Genomic DNA, 23,018 nt, shown 5'->3' with positions numbered 1-23,018 from the left:
CGCCTAGCATTCCTCCATCTGCTCCGGACCAGCTGGACACCCTACTGGACAATGATGTGGAAGAAGACCCCGACACTCCGTCAGCCAAGGCCTTCCACAAACGGTTCGCAGGTTTGGCAGAGTACTTGGGGCTTCCTCAACCCAAGGTCAAACAACTGGAGGCGGAAGTCCTGGCCGAGATCCTCACTCTACTCCTCGTGGCTAGAACGGGAATCCTGATGCAGAAGGACATTGTCGTCTAGGCCAAAAAGGGGTGGCTTAAGCCCCACTCGGCCCAGCCTGTCAATCAGCACCTAGACTCCCAAGTATAGGAAAACAGAGGGGCATCCACTCTTGCTGTCGGCACTCCCTCAACCACACTTCGGTGATCGCTGTGGCGTCACTTTACTCAAAGCCTCAGTCGTCCTCGGCCACCTCAGCGCTGTAAGGCAAGGAGAAGATCTTGGCGGTGTACGGGAAGAAGCTTTATTCCAATTCCTCACTGCATCTTTGTCAATCCAACGCGGATGCCATGCTAGCAGCCATTAACCAGAGGCTTTGGTGGGAAATAGCAGACTACCTCCCAGAACTTCCGGTGCAGAGCCAGGCACGTTTCAAGGCGGGACTGGCGGAGGCTAAATTGGTGGCGCAAGGCATCATGGAGTCCACCGTGGCCCACATTGACACCACTGGACGGGCCTTAAGCATCGCCACAGACATGAGGACTGCCTGGCTATGAGCCACTTAATTCAATCCAGACATCCAGGAACGCTTATTGGACCTTCCATTTGAGGGTAGTGACCTCTTTCTCTCCACACTGATGAAGAGCTAGATAAAAAGAAACACAGTTCCCAAACTGCGAAGTCTTTATCCTTACGAAGGCCACTCCCAAGGCGTACAGCCAGTCGCATCAGCGCTCCAATAAGGGGAGGGTGTTTGGTGGGTTCCGGGGCTTCCAGGAACTTAGGTCTAGGCAGCCTGACCGTTCAGAGTCAACACCGGCGCAAACAGACACATTCCAAAGGGAACACTGTGAATGAACTGGTCTAGGAAATTTGCATATGCTTTTCCTCCAGCTCAACTTCTCGATAGGATAGTCCACAAGCTACACTGAACAATTAACCTTGCTCCCGAAAGCTCCTATGTGGGCGGGACCAACAGTTTTTGAAGATTTTGCTTTGTCCTCCAATGAAATTATCATGCCCATATGTTAGGGAGAATTCTCATTTATGGTTAATTTCCCTTACCTAGTGAGTCCCTCAGCAGCTTTGCTCGATTTCTGGGGTTTAGTTTTTCCACCTGGTAAGAGTGTGAGCCTTTTTCCCCACTCTTACAGTGTATTTCTTTGTGTGTTGTACTTTTTGTGCTCATGGGCTATGGAGTGTCACCAACTCCCTAGGCATCATCTTTTTACTTGTGTCTCACACCGCACCTTTAGTGCAGTGACACAGGGATGTCTTTTTAGGCTTCCCTTGTGAGCTCCATTTCTGGGGATGACTACTGTCCCCCAGAAACATGTAAAGTCACCATTGGCTTTACTAGTCCTTTTTAAATACAGATCCAGTACCAACCATCTTACAATGGAGTACTGGGGGGGGGGGGGTAATCTTTCCCCTGTCCGTCTGTACCTCAGGGGCACTTTGTGTCCCCCTTCCCGACTCGACATGGCTGGTGGCAGTGGTAACTATCATTTGTTTGTTAGTGTTCTGGCTGTGGTGACAGACGTGAACATAAAACCTGCTACCCCCATATCATTTTTATTTTGGCTCCTAGTGTGGTTTGTCGCCATTTCGTGTTGGAAAGGTCTTTATTGTTTGTTTGCTTTTTGCGCCAAACCAGGTTTGGTTTCCTTGTTCTCCGTCCTTTGGCGGGCTTCTGTGAAGAAGCCCTCCTTTGGTGTCTGGGTGTCTAGGTGGGCTGAATGTGAGGGATGGGTTTAGTCACCCCCTGCACAGGGTCTCCGTGTCGATTGGCTGAGGTGGTTGTCCGGGCTGGACAACAACCCCCCCGCTGTGTGATTGACAGCCAGACTGTGTGAATGTGGGAGTTTGGCATAAAAGGCAGGACTCTTGGGCTGGAAGTCCGAGTCGCCACTGGAACTACAAGAACCGAAGAGAAGTGAAGAAGAAGATGGCTGCTGCAACTCCTGGATCCCGGTGAAACCCTGCTGCAGTCCTGGGCTATCTACCCTTCAACGACAGAGAAGATCCAGTCCGGAGTCATCTTTCCTTGAGCTTGGTGGGATCAACCAACTCGCCTTCTACAGCCAGAGAATCCTCTTCTGGGTCGAAATCGCTGCATTGAGCTGTAGTGGTCTGGATAGCAATCAGAAGAGCCCTCTCCTGTTTTTAAGGAGCACACCTTTTATTCATCGTTGCTTTGCTGCTGCTGGCCTCATCCCTGGGTAGTGCAGATCGCTCCAGACGTCGTCGTCCTTGTCCCCACGACTGAAGCTTCAGGAACCGTGAGTCTGCAGAACTGCCAGGAACTGCCTGCCGTAGCACCAGCTTTCTTCATCCGAATAAGTTACTATATCCATTTGGTCGTTCTCTCCGTCTGACCTTGAGGAATCAGGGTGAACCCTTTTCCTTTCCGAAGGCTTGTCCTGTCTTCCTTCCCTCTTATAATGTTTGCTTCCTTTTGACAATATCCAGTACTCCTGGCAACGTTAATCTTGAGCTGTTCTCACCGTGTGATCCTCGACAACAAAGCCCCTGCTCCATTTGACACTGGCACAGGCCTATTGACTTTTATCTGCCTCTTAGAACACATCCGCTGGTTCTATTGCCTTGACAAAAGTATTGCCTATGATTTTTATCCATTATTCCCTTGTTTCATTCTATGTGGTAAGTGTGTTTGACTATGGTTATATTTCTTCCCGCGGGTACGCTTTTCTTTCGTAAAACCGAACTGTCATTACTGTCAAAAAGTGATTGTGTATTAACCCACGGTAACGTCTTTGTTTCGAAACACCGGTCTGTCAAATCCTAATGTACTTACCCTGAATTGACCTAGAGAAGAGGAATTGGTTGTGTAGTATATTTAGAGTGTGGTTTTATCTAATAGAAGTGAAGTGTGTTGTGAACAGATGGTTTAAAAATAAATGCACTTATATTTTTTAAACCAGAAACCTTGAGTCAGTGTTTGCTTGAGTCACAGTAATTGTAGATCTTTGTGTAATCCCTTCCACTGCTCATTTGCTCTTGAGATAAGTCTGGCTGCTGAGCCATCACTACCACTTTACTGTGTAGTACAGGCTTGTACCAAAGGTGACATTGTACTATCACCTGTAGTCTTAATTGTCTATAGTGTTCCATAAGGGTACTGCAGATGATTCTGCCTAACACCATACATACCACATGTTGTCACAGAAACAAGGGACAGCACTCCACACATGCCCTAATAAGCTGAACTTGGCAGTGTGGCTCCTGAAGTCTGTGTAGGGCACCTGTGTTGTGCGCGCCTGACTACAGCAAACCCTTTATCGTCCAGACGGATTCCTGCGACACCAGAATCGGAGCTGTCTTGTCCCAGTTAGACGACAAAGGAAGGGAGCATCGGATCATATTCCTCAGTAGACAACTCATGGGTAGAGAACTTAGGTGGGCTACTGTTGAAAAGGAATGTTTTAGCGTAGTTTGGAGCCTTAGGCATTTTAGGCCCTACCTTACGGGGTCTACCTTCAAGGTCCAAACAGATCATAAGCCCCTTGAGTGGCTTATGCAGATGAAGGGTAAGAACCCGAAACTGCTCAGGTGGTCCATTAGCCTGAAAGGGCTAGACTTCACCATAGAGCATAGACCAGGGAAGAGCATGATAATGCAGATGGCCTTTCCAGAAGGTATGTTGACCGTCTGGATGAGGGTGTCTATCTCATGGGAGATTAGGCACCAAACCTCAGTCTGGGGGTGGGGGTGGAATGTGATGATGGAAATGCCTTGGAGGGACAGGGCCTCCCTGTCCTTGTCCTGTGGTCCTTTTTCATTTGTGTTCTGTATTGTTTTCTGCCCAGGAGTCCATGTAGGACTCCTGGCAGTGCAGCTCTTCCTGTTTTTTGTTTGGTGTACAGACCCATGGGATACCCTTATGGCACCCATGGGTGGGGGTGCAACCCTGTGCCCCTAGTGTATGTTGTTTGGCACCTGTGTGTGTGTGTGGCCCACAGAGCAGGGTATGGGCTGGTGGCAACTCCATGCTGAATTTGACAGGGGCTCTGAGTATCCTCCATTTTGGGATACCCACGCCCTGCCATTGGAATCAGTTGATTCTGATGGGAAACAAGATGGCATCTTGCTTTCTATTGCCTGTTACCTTGTTTTTCCAAAGACCTGGGAGCCCCTGACTCTGTCCCTTCCACCTGAATAGCTGTTGGGTGAACGTTCTATATATGGTATTGTAATGAAGTCCAGGGCAGACTGGCTGGAGCCTTCCCAGTGACTGTATGTTGTGGGTACACACTGTGGGTGGGACCTGGGTGAATGGAGTGTGTGACCAATATGCACTTCTTGTTGTGGGTGTCTGGTTTCTAGTATGAAATACAAGAACTGAGACAGCCCTGCCCGAAACTGGTATGAATACAGTGTGTAGTGTTGAATGGCTGGGTACTTGTCCCAATACACATTCCTTGTTGCGAGTGTCTGAGAGGGAGGAGTATGGCCTGAATGCACTGTATGTCTGATTGGTTGACTGCTGAATGCCCTTCTGAGTGATTGGTTGCCTGAGTGTGACCCAGCAGAATGAATGGGAGATCAACAGTATATCTGGGGGCCTCTCACTGCTAGAATGTGTTCAGAAGCTGAATTAGAAACTGACATTGAAACCGAAACCGAAGCTGAATCTTGAAGCCGAGCCCGAAGAAGGTTGACTACTGTTACCGTCACCGCAATCTGAAACCGGCGGTGGCGTCGAGACTGATCCAAGAGAGGACCAGGTTAGGCGTCCTCTTCCCATGTTCCGCGGGACCATCGAGCACCGCTAACCTTCGCCGACGCTCCCTGGAAGTCAGACCCTCGACAGGCTGCCGTCCGGAGGCGGGGACTGCCGAGGAGAACGTAGATAAGCACCACACATTCCATCCACCGTCGTCAACCAGGGTTCACAGGTTTGCAATAACCGCTGGAGGCCCGTAGACGCAGTGTTGCCCAGAAGCAGGGACCGCTTGATGCCGTGCCATCGATGACTGGAGCTGCATGCTCCATTGATTAAGACACTTGATTCCCGGACACGCTCGTCCGCACTGCCGACCGCCTTATCCCGCTGGAGAAGGCCAGGCTGTCGACGCGCTGAGGAGCATCCGCGAGTGGGTTTCCCGCCGCTCAAGGACCGTAGAGACGCCGGACGACAACGCCCTTGCTCGGCCAAAGTTCTTCACAAACTCTTTGCGGTCCTGAACTATCTACATTGAGGTGCCCCGCACGCCTCTTCCTTGCAGGATGTCTTCCACGAGCACCGCCAGGACCGAAGCTGCTGCCTCGACGTCACCGAACTTCCATCGAGAATTCTCAACGCCGAGTTCACTTTCTTCGAGGCCCATCGACGATCCGTGGCTCCTGCTTTAAAGGGAGTCACTCAAGAATCCCTCGACGCCTCCTTCGAGAATCTGTTATTCGAGGTGCATGGGGGTGGTCGAAATAATTTAAGTGAATAAGACTCATTGGACAATATATGGACTTGGCTTGTAGTATATCTTTATCTTACAGGTTAACCAGGTTGGGGGGTGGGGGAGGAAATCTCCACACAGAGCTGCGTCTAGGTAACCTGGCCAGTATTCTGCCAATTGTTCTAACCAACTGCTTTCCTCCTATGTCTATTGTTGGTTACATTTTATTAATTGATTTGTGTGGCATTTGACCAGAGTACAGTTGATGCACTTTAATGGAATCTGATAATAATTGTGGTACCACTTAGAACTGTATATATTTGCCCTTGTAGATTAATTAAGGACAAAGTGAGTTATTGTGATTGTGTATATAACTTTAATTATATAAAGACTGTGTTTGAAATAATAGTGTGTGGACATTCCTTTGTGGGTGCTTGGGGACTACACTGTACTTAAGAACCAGCCTGTATCACCTCCTGAGAAGCTAGGCCTTGATTGCTCATTCATTGCTACCAACAATAGAGAATCTTGGCTTGGGTCCTCTGTGCCTATCCTCTACCATATAGAGAGCAGGAGTACAGACAACCCCTCCGGTCTTTACACCTAATACCAAACACATAAGAGTTGTGTTGTCTTACACAGTGCGACTGCGCCAATTCTTACCCAACAGTCATTGAAATCAATGTCTAAACTTAACTTCGAGTGGATTGTGTCCTCCAGCGTATTCCTCATCTTAGATGTATTTCATCCAGCTTTGCTGCTCTTCGGAACTTTTTTCGGCAGAGGGCGCTGTGCGTCGATGTCGTCGAGTCGATGGTCCCTCGAAGGCCTCCGTCGAGGGTGACGTCATCGGGTGTATAAGTAGTACGCGCGGCGCCCATTGGCTTCAGTTCCGTTTTTCTGCAGTTACGTTGCCTTGGACATTCGGCGCACCTCGTTCTGTCAAGAAATATAATATAACAAGACATAATTATGTCCTCGTCATGGACGCCAACCACGACCTCGAGATTGCATTATAAGAAATGCAAGTCGTGCAGCTCAAAAATGTCGATCACGGACCCGCACCGCGAGTGTTGGTGGTGTCTCGGGGAAGGCCACGACATGGAGGCATGTTCGAAGTGTCAGGCGATGACGGGGAAGGCCTTGCGCGAAAGGAGAGGAAAGCTACAGGTAGGTCGGAAGGATCGAAAAGCCTCTAGCGTCGAGTCGAGACCCCATGGGGAAAAATCTCCTCGACGCGAAAGGCATCCATCTAGATCTCGAAGCGATTCTCATCGCTCGTCTTCGTCGAAAAAGTCGAAGAAACTACGCCATAGGTCTCCCTCCAACTCATCGTCAGACGAGTCTCCGAAAATGAAATGCCCCACAAAACATTCGTCTACCAAAGAGTGGGAAGCATTCAGGGTCAAAATGATGGAGGTGTTTGAGAAGGCGAAGCCTCGGTCGGCGCCTTCTTCGGAAGCGCCGGCTGGGAGCGTCATCGCTCAGACACTCGCGCACCCTCGAGCCCGGGTGATCGTAAAAGGAAGGATAGGGAACCTTCCAGGCGCCGAGCGATAAACGCTCGAGTTGACCGCTTGAGGTCACTGACGCCGTCCGAGACCCATCACACCTCGAAGGGGAAACTGTCGAAGGCCGCCTCAACGCCCTCGAAGCAGACCCTGTCGACGACCACTGTCATTGTCGACACCTTTATCAACGTCGACACCGAAACCTTCGGCGGCAAAGGCTCCAACCAAGCCAGGGCAGCCAGAAAAAGAGAAGGAGAAAACTACAAAACATGTATCTTCTTCAAAACCTGGTACTACACCTCTTCCTCTCCCAAAGGTTTTCAAGCCTCTCCCTAGGAAGGAGTTTTTCAATTCCTTGACTTCAGTTTTTGAGGAACAGGAGAGATCCGAGGAGGAAGATGTACCTTTTGGACTGGAATATGGCACCCAAAATGTCCCAGAATGCTTGATATCAGAGGAAAGCAGAATGAGGGATTTGGTGGAGTCATTACATAATCCAAGTGGCATTGACACCTCCTGAGAATGACTTTGGTAGACCAGATCCAGGAGAGCATGCCAGTCCATCTTACCATCAGTTAATGACCAAGGTGGTAGATTACTTGGGATGGACTAAACCACCAGCCCAATTCGTCCAGGACGATTTAACAGACGTATTGGTCCATGGTTCCAATGAAGACCCAGTACTACCTTTTCATGCAGCCTTACAAAACAGGGTGGCCAAGAATTGGGAAACTCCGGATTCTATTCCTCCAGTAAATAAATCCCTCGCATCAAAATAACGCCCAGCCAGTAGCGACGCCGGCCATCTGTCAAAACATCCAACTCCCGAGAGTTTGGTCATACAGGCAGCCACAGCTTCCAACAAACTTGCGTACCAGTCTATCCCTACAGACAGGGACGATAAGCGTGTGGATGGTTGGGCACGGAAAGTATTTTCAGCCGGGAGCATGGCATTAAAATCTGCCAACTCCACATGTGCCTTGGCAACATTTTCGTACACTCTGTGGGAGTGCATCGCAATGGCGGCGGAGCACATACCAGAAAGGGAAGGTTTCCTAGCCATCGTTAGAGATGGAAAGGAGGCCATGCAGGAATCCCTTCAATCTGGATTGGACACTGCGGATAGTGTAAGCAGGTGCATGGGCATTAGCACAGTAATGCGCAGGTTTGCGTGGTTACGGAAGTCGGGTTTTGCACCTGACATACAGAACTGCCTCCTGAACATGCCTTTTGACGGGTCTCACCTTTTTGGCAACAAGGCTGACGAGAGCCTTGAGAGGTTGCAGACTTCAAAAGAAGCGGCCATATCTTTAGGAGCTGCTATTAGGCAGCCTCAGCCTTTTCGTGCGCAAGGGCAATCATGGAGGGGATGATCCTATCGTTATTACACCTCATACGGGAAGACGAGAGGAATGGCCAGTCAAAGGGGCCAACGAAGGCCACTCGTGGTGGACGAGGAAAACGTGCTAAGCCAGCTCCAGCTGCAGCCTCTTTGCCATCAGCAGCTGCAACATCCGCCACAAAACCACTTTGAGGACTTGCACACAAAACACCTGTAGGAGGCAGGCTGTCGCAGCATCTGCAAGAATGGCGAGCCATTAATTCAGATGTTTGGGCTCTAGAAATAATAGCCCAAGGCTATTGCCTTCCTTTTCTAAAGCAACCTCAAAGCAATCCACCAGACAGACACCCGGTGAAACTTTCAAACCCGCTCCTACAGCAGGAAGTCCTAACCCTGCTGGAGAAAGGTGCTATAGAACCAGTACCTGCAGCGGAGAGGAACAAGGGTTGGTACTCCCCGTATTTTTTGATCCCCAAAAAGGACGGAGGACTGAGACCCATCTTGGACTTAAGAAACTTGAACAAGTTCCTCAGGAAGGACAAGTTCAAGATGGTTATCCTTTCTCAGATCCTTCAGGCCCTTCAACTCCAGGACTGGTTGGTGTCATTGGACCTCCAGGATGCTTATTTTCAAGTGCCGATTCATCTCAAACACAGAAAATATCTGAGGTTCGTAGTTGGCGACTCACACTATCAGTTTCGAGTCCTGCCGTTCGGGTTGACCTCTGCCCCGAGGGTCTTCACCAAGTTAATGGTAGTGGTGGCAGCACACCTCAGGAGAGGGGGGATTCAGGTCTACCCCTACCTGGACGATTGGTTGATCAGAGCGCGCTCTGCCGAGCAAGCACTGGATCATCTGAAAGTCACCTGCCACTTCCTCCACAAACTAGGCTTCTCCCTCAATTTAAAGAAGTCTCAAGTGACACCTTCCCAACAGCTTCAGTACATGGGAGCTTTATTAGACACATCCTTGGAAAAGAGCTCGCCTCCCAAGACGAAGGCTCAAGACATTCTTCAGATGGTTTCCAAATTCCAAAATGCCCAAAATCTCCAGGCTTACGACTTTTTAAGGTTTCTCGGCCTCATGGCATCCTGCATCTTTCTGGTGCCAGAGGCACGCGTGAAGATGAGACCCCTTCAATGGGCCCTAAAGACTCAGTGGTCCCAGTTCTTGGGTCAAATGACGGATCTTCTTCAGATTCGGAACAATGTCAGACAAGACCTTCTATGGTGAACCTGTGCAGAGAACATCCTAAAGGGAGAACCTTTTTGGCAACCATGGCCGGAGATCACAGTAGTGACGGACGCCTTCCTGGGGTGGGGAGCACATGCCAACGATTTGACAAACGGTCGTTGGTCTCCATCGGAATCCAAACTACATATCAACCTTTTTGGAGCTGAGGGCAATCAGACTAGCGCTGAAGGCCTTCCTGCCATCTGTCGGGGGAAAGAATGTCCTGATAATGACGGACAACACAGTGGCCATGCACTACCTAAACAAAAGAGGAGGTGTGGGGTCACTACCCATGTCCAGAGAGGCAATGCAGCTCTGGTATTGGGCGATTCACGAAGGAATCTCTTTAACGGCAATTCATCTAGCCGGGGAACAGAATATGACGGCAGATGCTCTGAGCAGGCAGAGCATGGTATCCCACGAATGGGAATTGGCTCAGGAAGTCATTCAAGAGATCTTTGCCCTTTGGGGAACCCCCTCAGGTACACCTATTCGCAACCAGTACCAACTGAAAATGCGAAAGGTATTGCTCAAGGGAATTTCCCCCGAGAGGAGCCCTGAGGGACGTGTTTGTGGTGGATTGGATTTTCCCACTATTGTACGCGTTCCCTCTGATTCCCGTCATTCCTCAGGTCATCAGGAGGCTGAGACGCTTCGGGAACCGCATGATCCTAATTGCTCCGGATTGGGCCAGGAGAACGTGGTATCCGGACCTTCTAGATATGTCCATCTGTCCTCCAGTACATCTGCCTCAGAGAGAGAACCTTCTCTTTCAAATGGAAGGTCGGGTTCTCCACGCAGAGGTCAGAACACTCAACCTTCATGCTTGGTATCTGAAAGGCTGAGATATAGCGATTGGAACCTTCCAAATTATGTTATGGAGGTGTTGCTTTTGGCAAGAAGGCCAGCAACAAAGTCTCTGTACCATTGCCATTGGAAAAAGTTTTGCAACTGGTGCAGGGAAAATGTCAATCCTTTCTATGTTCTATTCCGGGAGTACTATCTTTCCTTCTGACCCTAGCACATAGAGGTCTGAATATCGGAACAATAAAAGGTTACCTTGCAGTGCCTTCCATTTTCAAGCGCTCATCGAAAGAATGCTCCTACTTCAAAATTCCTTTGATAACACAATTCTTAAAAGGTCTCACTAATGTGTTTCCTCCTCACCCATTTCAAGTACCGATTTGGGATCTAAATTTAGTTTTAAAATTCTTAATGTGTGCCCCTTTTGAGCCTATGCACACGTGTCCATTAAGATTATTAACATGGAAAACAGCCTTTTTAGTTGCTCTAACATCAGCAAGAAGAGTGAGCGAATTGCAGGCACTGTCTTCTGGACCACCCTATACTGTGTTTGATAAGGACAGAGTTGTATTGAGGGTTAAACCATCATTTTTACCAAAGGTAATAACAAGACAGAAAATTGTTTTACCCTCATTCTATCCTCCACCTCATCCTTCTAAGGAGGAAGAAAGATTACACAGACTGGACCCAAAAAGAGCTTTATGCTTTTACATCTCTAGACTTTCTAGGCTTAGAGTGGACAACCAGTAGTTTATAGGCTGCACAGGAAGAAAACTGGGTCAATCAGTAACAAAACAGACAATTTCACTCTGGATTGTGCTTTGCATTTCAGAATGCTGCAGACTAGCACAAAAAGACCCACCAGAAGGGTTAAGGACTCATTCCACCAGAGGCATCGCCTCTTCCACAGCCCTTCAAAGAGGTGTCCCAATAAGGTCCATTTGCGAAGCAGCAACTTGGTCTTCACTTCACACCACCTCAAAATTCTATAGCCTGGATGCTTCCCAGTCTAGGGCGCTGACTTTTGGAAAAGCAGTGCTTTATTCCGCCATCTAAAGGCATTGATGGGAAAAAATCTGACCCCTCCTCCAGAGGAACTATGCAAAATACTCTTTGGGAGCTTATCTAACATGAGGAATATGTTGGAGGACACAATCCACTCGAAGAACAAGTTACTTACCAACTGGTAACGTTCTTTCGATTGGATGTTCCTCCAACGTATTCCTCATCGCCCTCCCAACCTACCCCTCTGTAGATTTTTTCCGGGTTATTGCCATCTCAAATCTCGCAAGGCTGATACCTGTCTGCCGGCACAATCTACACAGTACAAGATCACAGATACAAAAGAGGGGAAAAACAGAACTGAGGCCAACGGGTGCCGCGCTTGCTACTTATACACCCGATGACGTCACCCTCGACGGAGGCCTTCGAGGGACCATCGACTCGACGACAAAGACGCACGGCGCCCTCTGCCGAAAAAATTTCGGAAGAGCAGCAAAGCTGGATGGAATACATCTAAAATGAGGAATACGTTGGAGGAACATCCAATCGAAAGAATGTTACCAGTTGGTAAGTAATTTTTTCATCTATCTGTCTGCACGGCCATACCCTGGAGTTTATTTATCCCCTCCACTCCAAAGATGGAAAAACACATACTCTTGCCTATACAAGAGGTACAGTCCCTCCTAACAAAAGGGGCAATTGAGATCGTACCAGCACACCTGCGGGACACCGGAGTATACTACAGATACTGATACTTTCTGGTGAAGAAAAAAATCAGGAGGCTGATGATCCATAATACACATACGACTCAACAATTTTGTCAAGTCTCAAACCATTTGAAGGTGACACTGTGACACTGTAGCACATCTTGGGCCTGTTGAGCGACGGAGTGGTTTCTCTCCTCTCCACTCTAGACCTAGAGGATGCATACTTCCATATCACCATTCATCGGCAGCACAGGCGGTTTCTCTGATTCAAGTTTTCAGGGACTACTAATTCAAGGCCTTGCCCTTCGGGCGAAAGTCTGCGCTAAGGGTGTTCATCAAATGTCTTGCTCCAGTCGTAGCCCACTTCAGCATTCAGGAATTCACGTCTACCGTTACGACTGGTTGGTGCGCGCCCCATCACTGCCACTCGCGACTCAGCACCACAAGGACATGATCCAGTGCCTTAGCACTGAGTTTCTCTGTGAATTTTGCAAAGTTTTGCTTAAGTCCTGCTCAGAACTCGCTGTTCTTGGGCATACGCCTCCACATTCTCGCTTGTGTTGGCATACCTTCGAAGGACTGTGTGGAATGCTATCCTGTACAAGGTCAGGCAGCTGTCGGGCCCTCCGGGGGATGATGTCCTCCTGCATTCCATTAATTCTACAATGCAGACTCTGTATGAGACTACTTCAGGAGTTCCTGGATGCCTGTTGGCAACAAATCTCAGGGTTGTGGGAGGACAAACTTGATCTCACACAATCCTTTTCGAGATGCTGCCCTCTTTCGCCTCCCAGTTCATCGGGCCATTATTACTACGTATGCCTTGCCAGAGTCCTGTGGTTTAGTTTAGTTTCTTTATTTATACCACGCAACAAACCTTGAGGTAACTGGGTGCCAGAGACTTGGATCAACACAATAGATATGGACATACAAGAAAATAACAGTAAGTGCAAAATGACCGGGTTACATTGTGGTCGAGTGGCAGACACAGGACAAAATACATTGGTTAGTATGTCAGACAGTGGGAGAGTTCCTATTGGCGAGCCAGGACTTCGTTTTTGCTCTGAAGGTCCAAAAGGATGGTTCTGCTCTAGGGTTCATGGGAATAGCGTCCCAAAGTTTGGCAGTTAGGACTGGGAAGCTGGAGCCATCTGCTTTTTTTTTAGGGCGAATTTAGGGATGGATAGGCAGTGAGAATACAATGTTCTGGTAGGTCTGGCTGATATGTGTTTGTTGAACTTACCTGCCAAGTACTTGTGGGGTGTCATTAGAGAGGCATTTGTGGACGATGACAAGTGATCGAAGGGTGATTCTGTCTTGCGCAGGGAGCCAATGGGCATCTTGTCGGAAGCTGGAGATGTTAGTGCTGCAGGATACTCGGAGGGCATTATTCTGAAGCACCTGCAGGTTGTTCAAATTGCTTTCTGAAGTGCCAAGGAAGAGAGTATTACAGTAGTCGATTTTTGAGAGCACTAGCACTCTGGCTAGTGTAATGCAACTGGTAGGCGAGAGGAAGTCTTTACAGGCATTAATGAGCTTATTTGTGTAAGCTATGGAGGAGGCTCTGGCGTTTACTTGTCTTTTGAGCGAGAGTGTGGAGTCCAAGTAAACCCCTACGGATTTGATTTCTTTGGCCACTGTGATTAGGTCACCATCTATGTTGATAAAAGCGTAATGGGGATCCAGTTTGTTTAGCCGTGGTTGGGAGCCGACGAGAAGAAGCTCAGTTTTCTCGTCATTAAGGCATAAACCATGATCTGCCATCCAGGCTTGGATCTCCTAAGTAGAGGTTGTTAATTAGTATGGAGTCCTCTTCATAGCGACCTCATAGGGTGATGAGAACCTGGGTATCGTCGGCATAGTTTGTGTATGTGACACCTAGGTTATCCAGGCGGTCAAACAATAGCTTTGTGAAGATATTGTATAAGGTCGGCGAGGGCCATGTATCTTGTGGGACGCCACATAGGATGGGGCTGGGGTGGGCTGAGGCCCCCGGTGAAAAGACCTGGGTGGTTCGGTCGACTGAGGATTGGACCCAGGCGGTCATCACCTGACTGGAGAATGCAGCTGAGGCCGTCAGATGTTCTGTGAGGATCTGGTGGTCAACGAAATCGAAGGCTGCTGAGAGGTCAGGCAGCAGGAGAATGGCTAGATTGACCTTGCCCTTCGCCTCGTCCATCTGAATTTTTAAATCCAGAAGGGCTGTCTCTGTTCCATGCCTTGGCCTGAAACCATAAGGCCCAAGAGGTTGTTCTCTTCCAGGTCCTTCTGAATTTGTAAGTAAACCACTCTAAGATCTTCAGGATATAGGGGACAGTGGTGATTGGCCTGTAATTAGTGGGGTTGTTGGGATCTAGATTGTTTTTTTCTTTTTTTAAATTTTTTAGAAGGGCCATGACCCAGTGTTAGGGAGAATTCTCATTTATGGCTAATTTCCCTTACCTAGTGAGTCCCTCAGCAGCTTTGCTGGATTTCTGGGGTTTATTTTTTCCACCTGGTAGGGTGTGAGCCTTTTTCCCACTCGTACAGTGTATTTCTTGTGTATGTTGTACTTTTTGTGCTCATGGGCTATGGAGTGTCACCAACTCCCTAGGCATCATCTTTTTAATTGTGTGTGTCACAGCACCTTTAGTGCAGTGACACAGGGATGTCTTTTAGGCTTCCCTTGTGAACTTCATTTCGGACTGACTACTGTCCCCCATAAACATGTAAAGTCACCATTAGCTTTACTAGTCCTTTTAAAATACAGATCCAGTACAAGCCATCTTACAATGGAATATCTTTCCCCTGCCCTTCTGTAACTCAAGGGGCACTTTGTGTCCCCCTTCCTGACTCGACATGGCTGGTGGCAGTGGTAACTATCATTTTTACACGGATTCCTGTGTTAGTGTTCTGGCTGTGGTGACAGGCGTGAACATAAAACCCGCTACCCCATATCGTTTTTCTCGTGGGTCCTAGCGTGGTTTTTTACCATTTCGTGTTGGAAAGGTCTTTCTTGTTTGCTTTTCACGCCAAACCAGGTTTGGTTTCCTTGTTCGCCGTCCTTTGGTGGGCTTCTGAAAAGAAGCCCTCCTTTGGCGTCTAGGTGGGCTGAATGTGAGGGAGGGGTTTAGTAACCCCCCGCACTCTGTGTCGATTGGCTAAGGTGGTTGTCCGGACTGGACAACCCCCCTGCTGTGAGATTGACAGCCAGGCTGTGTGATTGGGGGATTTTGGCATAAAAGGCAGGACTCTTGGGCTGGAAGTCAGTCGCCACTGGAACTGCAAGAACCGAAGAGAAGCGGAGAAGAAGACGGCTGCTGCAACTCCTTGTTAGGCAGCATCCTGTGCAGTTCCCTTAAGGAGCACTACAGAAGATTAAGACTACAGGTATATGCAATAAATCCCTGTTGGTATCAGTCTATACCGCAAAGATTTAGTTGGTAGCTGTGGCTAAGCAGTCAGACTTATCTCAAGAGTGAGATGAGCAGTATTCAGGGTTTACACAATAGGACTACAATACTATGGAACAAGGAAACACTGACCAAAGCTTTGTATCAAAAAGAATATATATATATATATATATTTATTTTACACACTCTGATGTTCACACACAAATCACTATTCTTAAAGTAAGTTAAACCAGTCAGGAAAAGTATACACAACTCCCTATTTAAATTGTAGACAAGTTTGAGCAAGAGTGAAAACTGAGCAAAACGGCACCGTGTTAACTAAGCAGAAATGGCACTCTAACAATTTCTTCAGAGGGGTGGCTATCCTGGGGGGATAACCCCGCAGCCTATCGGGGCAGAGTGCGACTTGGGATGCCTAGGCAACCCTGTCCAGGGTGCCTATTCCCTCTCCCACATATCCTGTCTAACCCAGACTCAGTGGCGCCGAAAGGAGGGCTTCTGTGCAGAAGCCCGCCAAAAGGACCAACAAAGGATCCCCGACCTGGGTTAGGATTTCAGAGTAAGAAATATTATTAAAGTTCTGGCAATAAAAACCTACCGGAGTAAAGTTAATATTAAAGTAAACCGACGGTATGTTAGAGGCTGTCAGTAAAAGTGGTAGCCTCGAACAATGGGAAAATCCCATAGGGAAATATTCGCGTTCAAATATCTACGGTAGTAACCACTGCCACCAGCCAGAAACTTTGGAGAGAGGGACATATGGTACAAAAACCTTGAGTCAGTGTTTGCTTGAGTCACAGTAATTGTAGTCCTTTGTGTAATCCATATTACTGCTCATTTGCTCTTGATGTAAGTCTGGCTGCCCAGCCATTGCTACCACTTTACTGTGTAGTACGGGCTTGTACCAAAAGTGAAATTGTACTATCACTTGTAGTCTTAATTGTATGTAGTGTTCCATAAGGGTACGTCATATGATTCTGCCTAACACCCAGGCCTCCTTGAGACTACTATGGACTGAGCTTGTTTTGAAGGAGGCATTGACTAGGGCTTTTATGAAAGGGGCCAGATCTTTGGGGCCTTCCTGAATGATGGAGGCTGGCCAGGAGTCCCCTTGGCATCTCGAAGGTTTGAGGCCATTGATGATGCCTTCTACTTCTTTTGAAGTGACATGGGTGAAAGAGAAGGGGGGACAGGTTGGAGTTTTTTAAAGGAATGGTGGAGGAGAGTTTGCTTTTTTGACTAGGCTAGTCTTTTTCTGTTCGATTCTAGATTGTAGCATGGCAATTCTGTCTTCCAAGGCTTTTTGGATTTTCACACACCAGTCTGCATCTTTCACGCAGGTTTCTGAAGGTGAGGAGGGGGACTCTAGTACCCTGAGGATAGTGAAGAGCTCTTTTGTTCTTGATTTGGCATTGACAATTCTGTTGTCATAGGTCTCTTTTTTGCCCCGAGGATAGAGATTTTTTAGGTTCTGGCCACTACCGTGAATAGAATTTTGTTGGCCGGATTAGGCGTTTTTTACTCCAGGTGGCTTCTGCTGTTAGTTTGGCATTCCAAAGGATTTTAAGCTCAGGAGTGAACCATTTGTTCAAGTGGGCTGCTGGTTTAGCTTTAGTAAGTTTGGTAGGAGCGATGATGTCAACAGCTGATTCAATTGTTTTATTGTAAAGTTCAGCAAGTTTATCCACATCTAGGTTGGACTAGTTGGCAGGGGCAAGGATTTTGTGGATTAGAGGGCGAAGGCTTTGTAAAGTGATGTTGCGGTTATTCCTAGAGCGGGTTTGCGGGAAAGTAGACGGTGAGGTGTTGGGCTGCACCTTCCCTTGGATGGAGAAGGAGATGACGTGGTGGTCTGACCAGGCAATTGGTTCATTTTTAAGGTGGAGCTCTTGTGATCAGCCAACCAGTCCAAGGTTCTGCCTGTGTTGGGGCTGAGATCCTGTACTTGAACCCTAGTTGGGAGATAGTATTTTCTAGGGATAGCGCATTAGCGTCATTAGGATTGCTTAGACCTAAGTTTAGATCCCCAAGTAGGATGATTTGAGCTCCTGTTTTGGTATTGGTGGTCAGGAGGTCGGATATCTCTTCCTCAAAAGATGAGATGCGGCCTGGTGGTCTATAAATAAGGTGCATAAGGATAGTTTGTGCTGCGGAGAGTTGGAACTTAACTGACATAAGTTCAGCAGAGCAGAAGCTGGATGAGGGGGGCCGCTCTGTCCAAGGGAAGTTTTGGCGATAAAGGCCACTCCTCCTCCTTTACCTGAGTCCATATCGTTCCTTAGTATTCAGTAGCCATCAGGGATGGCGAGGGACAGAGCTGGGCCTGCTGCTTGATGCTGCCAGGTTTCGGTGATGGCCAGAAAGTGAAGGTTGTTAGCAGTGAGAAGGTCTTCAATATCCAGCACGTGGGCGACCAGCGACCGGGCATTGATGAGCACCTTTGATCAGAGGGTGTTCCATTATGTTGATGGGGGTTTTTAGGGTGTTGTCCACGATGTGTGAAAGGCTGGCTTGTGGCTGGTTGGGATGGGAGTAATGGGGGTCTTTTTGTTAGGTGTCCTGGAAGGTAGGAACCAAGAGCCAAGTCTCAGGTTTCTATCCTTCACTGGGCATGGGTTCCAAGGTGTGGAAGGTGCTGCAAATCGGCGGATCCATTCTAGAGGGCTGAGTGGCTGGCTGAGCATGAGTGCCTGATTATGGACTTCATGGGCAACGGTCATGGTGAACGTGAGGTGTGGATGAGATAGTGGGGGTGGGGGACTTTTAGATGCGAGGTGGGATAAGGAGTCGTTATTGAGTAGAGGAAGTATCGAGGCAAAGATTAGTGCATATCTACAGAGGGCTGCCATGTACGCATTAGGTTCAGAGGCACGTTCAGTAGGGAGCAAAGGCTGTTTCCAGTCAGTATACCGTACTGCAATAGGCACGTTCTGGCAGTGCACAAAGGACTAGGCTTGTTCAAAAGGTGGTGGGACACAGGTAATGGCAGTGCACAAAGGACTAGGCTAGTGGTACACAGGTAATGGCAGTACACAAAGGACGAGGCTAGTTCAAAGGTGGTGATGGTAGTTCACAAAGGACTAATATAGGTCAACCAAGGTGGTACACAGGTAATGGCAATTCACAAAGGATTAGGCTAGTTCAAAAGTGGTGGTACACCCACTGATGACTGAAACTGTTGATAAAGTGGGATAGTCTGACAATGTTAGTCTTACCTTGGCAGAGTCTGTGATTGGGCTGTCGGTATTCTTGGTGTAGACACTGGCTGTAGATCTAAAATATTAGCAGTGCAAGAGACAGTAGGGTGGATGGGCAGGTGATCCCATTTAGGCAAACCGTATATATGCTCCCCAAGTTGGGCGGTTAAAGGTATGCAGGTAATCTGATGGGAATCAATACTCCATGCTCGCTACGGGAAATAGACACAGTATAGCAAGGACGTGTGGAGCAGTGAAGCAGATCGCATGGTCGCCAAGTTTCTGAGAGCTGCTTCGGACTAACGGAGAGGGAGTTTGTGTCCCACTCACATGGGTCGTTGTAGTGTAAGTGTGGAGAGGTTTGTGCTAGTTTTACCTGATGGGGGCGAGGAGGGGTGGGCCACGCTGCAGTCCATGCGCGTAACGGGTGCAGAACAGGCCTTTTCCACAAGGGCCGGCTTCCGCCTACCAGCGGGGGCCTTGTGGGTAGTTTAGATGACGAGGTTGCTTAGCAACAGCTGAAGCAGCCTTGATCTCATGATGAAAAAACGATCGGCCATTTTGGAAACGGTTGCACAGCTTCGGTAGATGAACAGCTGATCACGCTATGAGCATCGGGTGAGCTGTAGCTTACCTTAAATAAAGATAATTAGCTGGCCGGCACTGTGTGCACTGCTCCGGCCGTCTGGACATCTGTTTTCTGGAGCTTGAAGAGGCGGACTCCTGACCTCCAGGTCATCAGTGTATGCAGCTGCGACAGGGCTGTTGTGGCTGATCCTGAAGGTAGGGGCTGGGGAGGGGCTCCTGCCCGCTCCAAGGATCCTTCTGTAGTGAGGGGGGAGGGCGCAGAACGCTTTTTTCTCTAGGGCCTTCTCTGAGGAGGGCCGGCTTCCGCCTGCTGGCGGGGACCTTGTGGGGGGTTTAGATGACGAGGTTGCTTAGCAACAGCTGAAGCAGCCTTGATCTCATGCCGAAAAATCGATCGCCCATTTTGGAAACGGGCGCACGGCTTTGGGAAATGATGAACAGCTACAGTTGCTTGAAGAAAAGTCTCTGCACATCAATGTTGGAGCGGAGTGGTGCTCTGGGCTCTGAAGTCCTTCAAGCCACATTTGCAAAACTGGGTTGTCCGCGTCTTCACCAGCAACACCACCACCATGTTATATATTTGCAAGGATGGGGACGGGGGGGACCCGCTCGCCGATTCTGTCAGCAGAGGCACAGGTGTTGTAAACAATTCCCTGCCATCTGCTGTGGAATCCACAATACAGTAGCGGAATCACTCAGCAGGGAACTCTGGATCTGTCCCGAATGGGAGCGTCACCAATGCAGTGATCTCATACTCTTCTCCAAGTGGGGACATCCAGAGATCAATCTGTTGGCATTGGCGACCAACAATATATGCACCAGATTTGTGAGCAGGTTTGGGGACGCTTAGGGGACGTGGTCTCATTCCCATGGGAAGGACTGTTCCTCTACACTACCTCAGTGCACTCCAGCAACACCACTGCATGTTTCTTCTAGTGGCCCCGGCTTGGCTGCAGCAAATATGGTTCTCGGACCTTCTGTGCGTAGGCGGCAGACCGTCCGGCACTATGACCCAGAGTCCATCCACTTGATGGCCTGGCTCCCTGCAGCCTTAGAGTTCATAAGCATACTGCTACCTTCGGACTGCAGAAACATCTTGGCCAGGGCATGAGCGCCATCTATGCTGTCCTGCTACAGAAACAAATAGAAATGCTTTACTGTCTGGTGTTCAGGCTGCAGATGTCTTGCCATGCCTCCTGCCATTGGCAAATGCTCGTTTAGCATACTCTTCTATCAAGGTGCATAAGCAGCTATTTTGTAGCCATTTTGCGCTACACGCGTGTCCCAGGTACTCCTTGTATTTGGTCGCACAGGTTGGTGAAAGAATTCCTCAAAGGACTGTTTGCATGTTCCAGAGGTGAGTTAGTTACTTCAGTTGAGCTATGCCTCCACCTGTTTTGGTTATCTGTAGGCACTGCTGTATCATCTTATTCAAACAGCGTGTGGATCTATAAACAATCCAATGCTGGAGAAGGAATAAGTTACTTGGCTGTAAATCCTGTTCCCCAGCATTTTTATCTTTCATAGATTCACATGCAACCTTCCCTCCCTACCCCCCCCTGGCTCTTCTTGGCTCATACTGCCACATTGTGTGCTGACAAATCTGAAGATGGCCACCAGGGGTGGAGGTAAGCGGACCTGTCCAATTGGCTGTAGGCAGTATGACCCAAAATGACTCTTAACAGAGCCCTAAGGTGACGGGCAGTTTACACATTTTAAAGGTAAACTGCACTAATGTTACTGAGGATAACCAACCTGAAGACAGGAAATATTCAAACAGCAATATTCAAACAGCATGTGAATCTGTGAAAGATACCAATCCTGGGGATCAGGTCTTACAGATGAGTAACTTATTCCATCGAACGAGAGAGACTGGGAAAGATGTCCAGCTTTTTGTGAGTTACGTTGGGCCGCGTTCTGGCACAGCTGACCGAACGGATCCTGTCGCGCTGGTTCTTTCTCTGCATCTCAGAATGTTAATTTCGAAGGGATTGTGTCCTCCGACGTATTCCTCATCTTAGATATATCCTTCCAGCTCTGCTGGTCTCGGAAAAATTTTTCTCTCTAGAGGGCGCTGCGCGTCGACGTCCCTCGACAGCCGCCGTGTCGACGTCATCCTGCCTATACAGGCCGCGCGCAGCGTCCGTTGCTCAGTTCCGTTTTTCCGTGCTTACTCGGTGCCTCGGAATACCGTTGCTCAGTTCTTGTCAGATTAATCCTATTTACTTCGAGTTATTCGATCCGTACTCGATGGCTTCCTCGTCGGAACCGACAACTCCTTGATCCGGCTTCAAAAAATGCCGAGATTGTGGGGAAAAGATGTCGCTTACTGACCCTCACAGAGTTTGTCTGTGGTGTTTGGGAGCTGAACACCATTGTTCGGAATGCGAGGACTGTATGTCCATGACAGCTAAGGCCCTGAAGGAGCGTAGGGGGAAGCTGGAGAAAGGTAAGACTTTTAAAGCTTCTTCTTCGTCGACGAAGTCGAGACACTCGTCTCCTTGTCACCATTCGCGCTCCAGGTCTCGGAGTGGGTCTCACCACTCCTCGAGATCGAAGCACTCGAAGAGGAGACGTCGAAGATCCCCTTCTCCATCTTCCTCTTCCTCTGTTTCGCCAAAAAGAATCCCTTGCCCCACGAAACATAGTTCCCGGGCTGAATGGGAGGAATTCCGCAAAAATATGATGAGCGTCTTCGAGAAAGCGGCCTCGACCCCCTCGAAGACTGCCGAGAGCGATGCTCTGGTCGAAAGACCCGAAGGTCAAAAACGCCGCGAGTCGCAGTACCCGGCGAAGGAAATCTCTCGAGCGCGTCTCGAACCCTCGAGTAGGACTATGACCTCCAAACCTTCCTCGAAGGTTCCGTCGATGCCGTCGACGAGGTCGATGTCTTCGACGCCGTTGTCAAAGAGACCTTCGACACACGGGTCTGTCGACTCGACGCCAGCTTCGGCGTCGACGCCAAGAAAAGTCACGGTTACGACACACCCAGTGACTATCCCCAGGTCCTCGACGTCGATGGCTTCGAGATTGTCGAGTAGAATTCCAATTCTGTCGAGGTCTTCGAGGCCTCCGCCTTTGTTTTCGACGCCACGCTCGAAGCCTTCGGCGACGACGTTTTCGAGGCCGATAATGACAAGTTCGGCTCCCTCTGCCTTGGAAATGGGATTTACTCCCTTTATGAGTTCAGGACAATTGAGAACTATGTCCTCAATTTTGGAAGAGGGTGAATTGTCTGAACAGGAAGACACATTTGAGTTGCAGGGACCTGTAACCCCAATTAGAGAGGAAATTTCTTCTGAGGAACGCAGGTTAAAGGATCTTCATGATTCCTTACATGAGGCAAGTGGGTTAGACACTTCCCCTGAGGTGGAGTTTGCTAGGCCAGACCCGGGGGAGCATGCTGAAACCCCCTATAGAGCCTTAATGGCCAGGATCACAGAGTTCATGGGGTGGTCTGCACCTTCAGAATCTTTCCAACAAGATGACCTCACGGATATTCTTGACAAAGGCCCACAGGAGGATCCTGTGGTGCCTTTTCATAAAGCTCTTCAGAGGAAGATCATGACAAACTGGGAAACCCCAGATGTAATACCAACAGTAAATAAAAAACTGTCTACAAAGTACAGGGTATCTTCTACAGACCCAGAGTTTTTGTCTAAAC

The 23,018-nt window shown here is 48.7% G+C and overlaps 1 protein-coding gene across 6 annotated transcripts in view; it reads left to right on the top strand.

Annotated features, from left to right (window-relative positions):
• Nucleotides 1–23,018, top strand: part of STAG2 (STAG2 cohesin complex component) — a 2,060,662-nt gene that overhangs the window by 1,957,460 nt on the left and 80,184 nt on the right. The gene's annotated exons all lie outside the window — the stretch shown is intronic.

The sequence above is a fragment of the Ambystoma mexicanum genome, chromosome 5p, assembly GCF_040938575.1.
Source record: "Ambystoma mexicanum isolate Mex_15411 chromosome 5p, UKY_AmexF1_1, whole genome shotgun sequence".
Lineage (NCBI taxonomy): Eukaryota > Metazoa > Chordata > Amphibia > Caudata > Ambystomatidae > Ambystoma > Ambystoma mexicanum.
The sequence above is the reverse complement of the archived record's forward strand: the minus strand, read 5'-3'. Positions and strand labels throughout refer to the sequence as shown.